Genomic DNA, 7,717 nt, shown 5'->3' with positions numbered 1-7,717 from the left:
CCAATAATGTATCACCCATGCCACCTATGTGCCCTCAGATATTTTTCATCTTTACTTCCTTCCCATTACTGTTAAGGGTTGTTTGTGGATGTCAGCAACTGACCTGGTGTACAGCTGGACTTTAAACATTGTTCCAGCAGTGGAAATTGCAAAAGGGCCTGGCAGTGGTATGGCATTGAACGCACAATAGAATGAATACGATGCTATAGAAGCATGGCACATCAATAATGTGGACAATTACATGAGATAACTCTCTGGAGATCATGGAGAGAAACCAATGTTTGCTTCATTCTTGCATGAAACTCAAATTCAACTAGTACATTTTCTGGGAAGTTGCCACATTACTGCCCACAATTAGATCAAGATTACATTAGTAGCCTTGCTGTTACATGTGTAATCCAGGTTTCTATGACATTTCTGCAAAGTTAGTGACAGGAAGGGAGCTCATTTGAGAAAATTCCCAAAAATTAAGCAATTTTTTTTTGTTAATATAGCAACCTTCTTTTTTGTGTTGAAAAATGAAAAAAAGAAATAAGTTTTTGTTTGTCTTTAAAAAGCTTAAACTGCAAGGGCAGTAAGTACAACACACTTCTATTCTGTTTCCATTGTGTAAGCTGTTATTCTGTCTAAACCCAGTGAGCACACACAACAGGAATGTAACTTGACCATGTTTTAGTTTGTACAAGTTTATTTCTTAACTTGTTGAAGCAATACTGTCCCTACGCAATTTAAAAGTATATTGGCACATTTACAAGAGGTATTTATTTGTAAATTTCTTAATGCTCACTAAAAGTCAGCACATGGCATTGATTCATCAGAAAAAAACTGCACAATAAAGTTATGAGGTTATTCGTCATGGACTATTTCAATTGAAGGAGGTGCATAAAGAACAGCTTATGTATAGAAGCACTGTACAAAAATAGTACAATATTTTTCTAAGCACTTGTCAAAACTATTTGCTTCATATGGCAGAAGCATTTGAAATTATGCTTGCCCTTTAAATCTTTTTGCTATGTTTGTCAGCTGCAATGTGAAAGTTAAGTTTTATATGTCATTTTATGTTTATATATTATAATATATAATTAGAATATTATATATTATACAATTATATGTTATAGTAAAATTCTGGAAATTTCACATTTAAAATATGTGAAAGCAATTAAATTTTGCTATCCAGTATACTGGTAACATATTTTATTGCATTGCAATTTTATATGAGAGGTATTTACAGAGTTAATTTAGTCATCATGCTGTCAGCCAACAATGATCCACTGTATCCATCCTCCACATGACTTTCTGCTAGAACATGAATTACAGACATGCCAACACAAAGAGGAGATAGTTTATTCTAGAATAGTTTTGCTGCATACAGTAAATCAGAACATGTGACTGACAGCAAGGTACGGAGAACATAGAGGCAGGAATAAATAACTGTAGAAACTGTTCCTCACCAGAAAGGGATGTGGAAGAAGACTGAGTGTAGGACATTAACCAGTACATCAGACAAGACACCATAGCACAAGGTGCAGTCATAGTCATAGAGTCATAGAGATGTACAGCATGGAAACAGACCCTTCGGTCCAACCCGTCCATGCCGACCAGATATCCCAACCCAATCTAGTCCCACATGCCAGCACCCGGCCCATATCCCTCCGTCCTTCACTGTCACTGGATCAAAATCCCTGAAATCATTCTCTAAGGCCATTATAAGCCTACCTACAGCATATAGACTACAAGAGCAATTTCTCAAGAGCAACTAAATCCCCACAACCCACGAGTGGATAAAACAAAAGTCCAGAAGGGTAGTATGGAGTTGTAAGGGAAGAGCAGGATTTTGTGATTAAAGTAATAACAGATTTGGTAATAAGGAGGATAATATGGACTGCAGTCTAGTTCAAGAGTGACCCAGTTACAAAGTCAGAAATATCCCAAAGTGATGAGAAAGGTACATAGAAAGGGAGGGGGAAGAACCAGTTTTGGTGGTTCATGTCATAGAAACAACAGGAAGGAAGGCCAGTATTGGAAATATCAGGACAAAGGTGCTAAACAAAGAAGCAGGTCCTCGGCAGTGATTCCCAGCTGAACCGCGGGTTAATTGGCACAGGAAAAAAAATAACAAGAAAGTGAACATCTGGCTGAAAGTGTGAAGTGGAGGAAGTCAGTGAGACATTAGTATCAGAACTGAGACAAGAAGGAGCTCGTCTGTTGGTACACGTTCAAGGACAGGAACTAAAGATAAGCAAAGTGTAGCATCAATGCAGATTGAGGATGTCCCGGGACACTGTCACAGAACCATGCTAACTGCTGGAGTGGGTCCTGCAAACTGGATGTGGGTGGTCATGCTATTATAGTGGCTGTCAAGGTGACAGCAGCACTAAACTTTTATACAACTGTTTGCTTCCAAGGATGCATTGGGGATTTATATAGTATCTCAGTCTTTGACCTAGAAATGTATCAAAGCTGTTGTTGACATAATCTATGACAACTCACACCAATTCATCTCATTTCCCTTTAATATGGTCAGTGCTGCTGCTCAGACTGCAGGATTTGCAGGATATTTTAAAAAGCAAGTGTTCCTATCTTCAAAAAACCAATCAATATGAATGGAAGATAAGATGTACAGTGAATATAGAGGTAGGTTTTATAAATTAAGATACCCAACATAGAAAGATACTCACTTGGAATTGAAATTGAACGGTAGCACATCCATTAAATTAATAAATGTAGAATCAAGCAATTTGCAAAATACAAACACTTATTTCCAAGCCACATGCTGCCAGACCTGCTGAGTTTCTCCAACATTCTGTGTCTGTTTAAGATATATATGATCTGCAGTATTTTGCTTTAATTAGCTAACTTAGCACAGCAATGGAGAACTTACAACAGCAACAGGATGTGATGGATGGCAGTTATAGGAAGGTAGGAAAGTCTCAGATAAAGTCACATAGATGGGTTAACTCCAGGAAAGGTAAGAGAGGTAGTCACCTAGGGCAGAAGTCTTTTGAGGATATACCCATTTCAAACAGATATGCTGTTTTGGAAAATGTAGGGGGTGATGGATTCTCAGGGGAACGTAGCATGAACAGCCAAGTTTCTGGTATTGAGACTGGCTCTAATGCAATGAGAGGTACGTCGACTTCCAAGAGATTAATTGTGTTATGGGATTCTGTAGTCCGAGGTACAGACAGACGTTTCTGTGGCCAGCAGAGAAAAAGCAGAATGGTGTGTTGCTTCCCTGGTGCCAGGATCAAGGATGTCTCAGAGAGGGTGCAGAATGTTCTCACGGGGGAGGGGGGCCAGCAAGATTTCATTGTCCACATTGGAACCAACAATATAGGAAGGGAAAAGGTTGAGATTCTGAAGGAAGATTACAGAGAGTTAGACAGAAATTTAAAAAGGAGGTCCTCAAGGGTAGTAATATCTGGATTACTCCCAGTGCTACAAGCTAGTGAGGGCAGGAATAGGAGGATAGAGCAGATGAACGCATGGCTGAGGAGCTATCAGATGGGAGAAGGATTCACATTTTTGGATCATTGGAATCTCTTCTGAGGTAGAAGTGATCTGTACAAGAAGGACAGATTGCACCTAAATTGGAAGGTGACTAATACACTGGCAGGGAAATTTGCTAGAACTGCTCAGGAAGACTTAAACTAGTAACGTGGAGGGATGGGACCCCCAGGGAGATAGTGAGGCTGGTTCAGTTGAGATCAGAAGTGAGTCAAACAGTCAGGGCAGGCAGGGACAAGGTAGGACTAATAAATTAAACTGCATTTATTTCAATGCAAGGGTCCTAACAGGGAAGGCAGATGAACTCAAGGCATGGTTAGGAACATGGAACTGAGATATCATAGCAATTACAGAAACATGGCTCAGGGATGGACAGGACTGGCAGCTTAATGTTCCAGGATACAAATGCTACAGGAAGGATAGAAAGGGAGGCAAGAGAGGAGGGGGAGTGGCATTTTTGTTAAGATTAATTGTGTTAGGGGATTCTGTAGTCCGAGGTACAGACAGACGTTTCTGTGGCCAGCAGAGAAAAAGCAGAATGGTATGTTGCTTCCCTGGTGCCAGGATCTCAGCATTATGGCTATGCTGAAGAGGATATTCCCAGAAATACATTCAGGGAAGTTATTTGGGTGAAACTGAGAAATAAGAAAAGATGATCACCTTATTGGGATTGTATTATAGACCCCCTAATAGTCAGAGGGAAATTGAGAAACAAACTTGTGAGGAGATAGAGTCGTAGAGTTATAGAGATGTACAGCATGCAAACAGACCCTTTGGGCCGACCTGTCCAAGCCGACCAGATATCCCAACCCAATCTAATCCCACCTGCCAGCACCTGGCCCATATCCCTCCAAACCCTTCCTATTCATATACACATCCAAATGCCTCTTAAATGTTGCAATTTTACCAGCCTCCACCACATCCTCTGGCAGCTCATTCCATACATGTACCACCCTCTATGTGAAAAAGTTGCCCCTTAGGTCTCTTTTATATCTTTCCCCTCTCACCTTAAACTTATGCCCTCTAGTTCTGGACTCCCTGACCCCAGGGAAAAGACTTTGTTTATTTATCCTATCCATGCCCCTCATAATTTTGTAAACCTCTATAAAGTCACCACTCAGCCTCCGACGCTCCAGGGAAAACAGCCCCAGCCTGTTCGGCCTATCCCTATAGCTCAAATCCTCCAACCCTGGCAACATCCTTGTAAATCTTTTCTGAACCATTTCAAGTTTCACAACATCTTTCCGATACAGTCATTGATGTAGTGGAGGAAAAGGTGGGTGATGGTGCCAGTGTCGCTGCGGAAGATGGACTGTTCCACATATCCTACTAAGAGGCAGGCATAGCTGGGGCCCATGGGGTGCCCATGGCTACTCCTTTGGTTTTGAGAAAGTGGGAGGATTGGAAAGAGAAGTTGTTCAGAGTGAGGACCAGCTCAGTCAGTTGAAGGAGGGTGTCAGTGGAAGGGTACTAGTTGGTACAGCAGGAAAAGAAGAAGCAGAGGGCTTTAAGTCCTTCATGATGGGGGATGGAGGTGTACAGGGACTGGATGTCCATGGTGAAGATAAGGCGTTGGGGACTGGGGAAGCGAAATTCATGGAGGAGGTGGAGGACGTGGGTGGTGTCCCGAATGTAGGTGGGGAGTTCTTGGACTAAAGGGGACAGGATCGTGTCGAGGTATGTAGAGATGAGTTTGGTGGGGCAAGAGCAGGCTGAGACAATGGGTCGGCCGGGGCTGTCAGGTTTGTGGATTTTGGGCAGGAGGTAGAAACGGGCGGTGTGAGGTGTGGGACTATGAGGTTGAAGGCGGTGGATGGGAGATCCCCTGAGGTGATGAGGTTATGGATGGTCTGGGAGATGATGGTTTGGTGGTGGGAGGTGGGGTCATGGTCAAGGGGGCAGTAGGAGGAGGTGTCCGCGAGCTGGTGTTTAGCCTCAGCGGTGTAAAGGTTGGTGCACCAAACTACGATTGCGCCTCCCCTTGTCTGCCGGTTTGATAGTGAGGTTGTGGTTGGAACGGAGGGAGTGGAGGGCTGCACGCTCCAAGGGTGAGAGGTTGATGTCGCTGCAGCAGTTGGCTATGAAGAGATCGAGGGCAGGTAAGAAGCCAGGATGGGGTGTCCAGGTGGATGGGGTGTATTGGAGGCGGGAGAACAGGTCGTCAGAGGGTGGGCGAGAATCCTGGTTGAAGAAGTAGGCGCAGAGGCGAAGGCGGTGGAAAGAATTGTTCGATGTCTTGCTGTGTGTTGAACTCGTTAATCCAAGAACATAGGGGAATGAAGGTGAGGCCTCTGCCGAGGACTGATCTTTCATCCCCAACCCTCGAACTCAGCACCACCTTCCTAACCTACAATCTTCTTCCTGACCTCTCCGCGCCCACCCCCCACTCCGGCATATCACCCTCACCTTATCACCCTCACCTTAACCTCCTTCCACCTATTGCATTTCCAACGCCCCTCCCCCAAATCCCTCCTCCCTACCTTTTATCTTAGCCTGCTTGGCACACTTTCCTCATTCCTGAAGAAGGGCTCATGCCCAAAACGTCAATTCTCCTGTTCCTTGGATGCTGCCTGACTTACTGCACTTTTCCAGCAACACATTTTCAGCTCTGATCTCCAGCATCTGCAGTCCTCACTTTCTCCTGTTATACCGGAGGACCTAAATTAGCTCCCTGCTTAATGGACTGATTCACTGAATGGTGTAGAGGAGGGATGTCCTTTATTCCTGCAGTCAGCCAAAGGAGGCACAGCAACAGTCAGAGCTTGTCAGTGGCCTGGTTTCGTGCTGTGCTCCTGTGTAGTACAACCTAGACAGCATGTTACTGACATGTTGTCTGCAGCTGGTGAAGGAAGAGATGGCCCAGGTCACCGGTACACAGAGAACCGACAGACCAGGTACCTGTTCAGCTCCAGGCAGACGATGCTTCCATGCTCTCATCTATTAGTGACTTCATCAAAACTCATAGTTAGGCACAGGAACAGCGGGCAGGTTTATTAGATCAACTGATAAACTCAAATGAATATGCAGAAAGCCACCAACATTATCAGAACCATGCCATCTCTGGTATGCACATATCCAGTTGTCTTCATGGACATGATAGTGACTGCAATGGAGACATAAGCAGCATTCCTACTTTTTATACAAATTGCACAGGCCTCGGAGGACTGTTTCATCAGCAAATTCCAGAACTGGAAGACAATGCCATGATCAGCTTGCCAATGCCTATCACCATGCACAAAACATTGGAGTGGATGTGTGTCAAGCACAGAGGGAACCTCGGTCTGAAGTGAACTGTAAACTCCCGACCTTAGATTGTGAACATGGTGGAGGAAATGACTAAGTCTGGGCAAGAGATGTTTATATTTTTCAATTTCAATAATGCCCAATAACAAAACTTAAAATCCAATTTCAACTTGATGTGGGTGGTTTGTTTGTGGAATGAACTGCCTGAGGAAATGGTCGATGCAGGTAGAGTTACAACATTTAAAAGACATTTGGACAGGTAAATGAATAGGAAAGGTTTAGAGGGATATGGGCCAAATGCAGGAAAATGGGATTGGTTTAGTTTGGAAAAATTGGTCAGCATGGGCGTGAATGAGTTGGACAAAAGGGTCTGTTTCCATCCTGTAAGACTCTGTGACTCAAATGTAAGGAGCAACTGAACTTGAAACTCTACAATGTGCGGGTGTCAGTGTTGGACTGGTGTGGACATAGTCATAAGTCACAGACACCAGGTGGCGAAGGAGCAGCACTCGGCTAAAGCTTGTGATCTTAAATAAAACTGTTGGACTATAACCAACACTGCTCCTTTGTCACTTAGCATCACAGAGTCAGGGGGCTGCAGGGCATGGAAACAGACCCTTCATTCCAACTCATCCATACCAACCAGATATCCTAAATTAATCAAGCCCCATTTGCCAGCACTTGTATCACATCCCTCTGAACCCTTCCTATTCATATACCCATCCAGATGCCTTTTAAATGTTGTAATTATACCGTCTCCACAACTTCCTCTGGCAGCTCATTCCATAGAAGCACCATCCGGTGTGTGAAAACGTTGCTCCTCAGATCCCTTTTAAATCTTTCCCCTCTCACCCTAAACCTATGCTGTCTAGTTCTGGACACTCCCACCCCAGGGAAAACACCTTGTCTATTTACCCAATCAATACCCCTCATGATTTTATAAACCTCTATAAGGTCACCCCTCAGC

The sequence above is a fragment of the Hemiscyllium ocellatum genome, chromosome 15 (genome assembly GCF_020745735.1).
Source record: "Hemiscyllium ocellatum isolate sHemOce1 chromosome 15, sHemOce1.pat.X.cur, whole genome shotgun sequence".
Taxonomy (NCBI): domain Eukaryota; kingdom Metazoa; phylum Chordata; class Chondrichthyes; order Orectolobiformes; family Hemiscylliidae; genus Hemiscyllium; species Hemiscyllium ocellatum.
The sequence above is the reverse complement of the archived record's forward strand: the minus strand, read 5'-3'. Positions refer to the sequence as shown.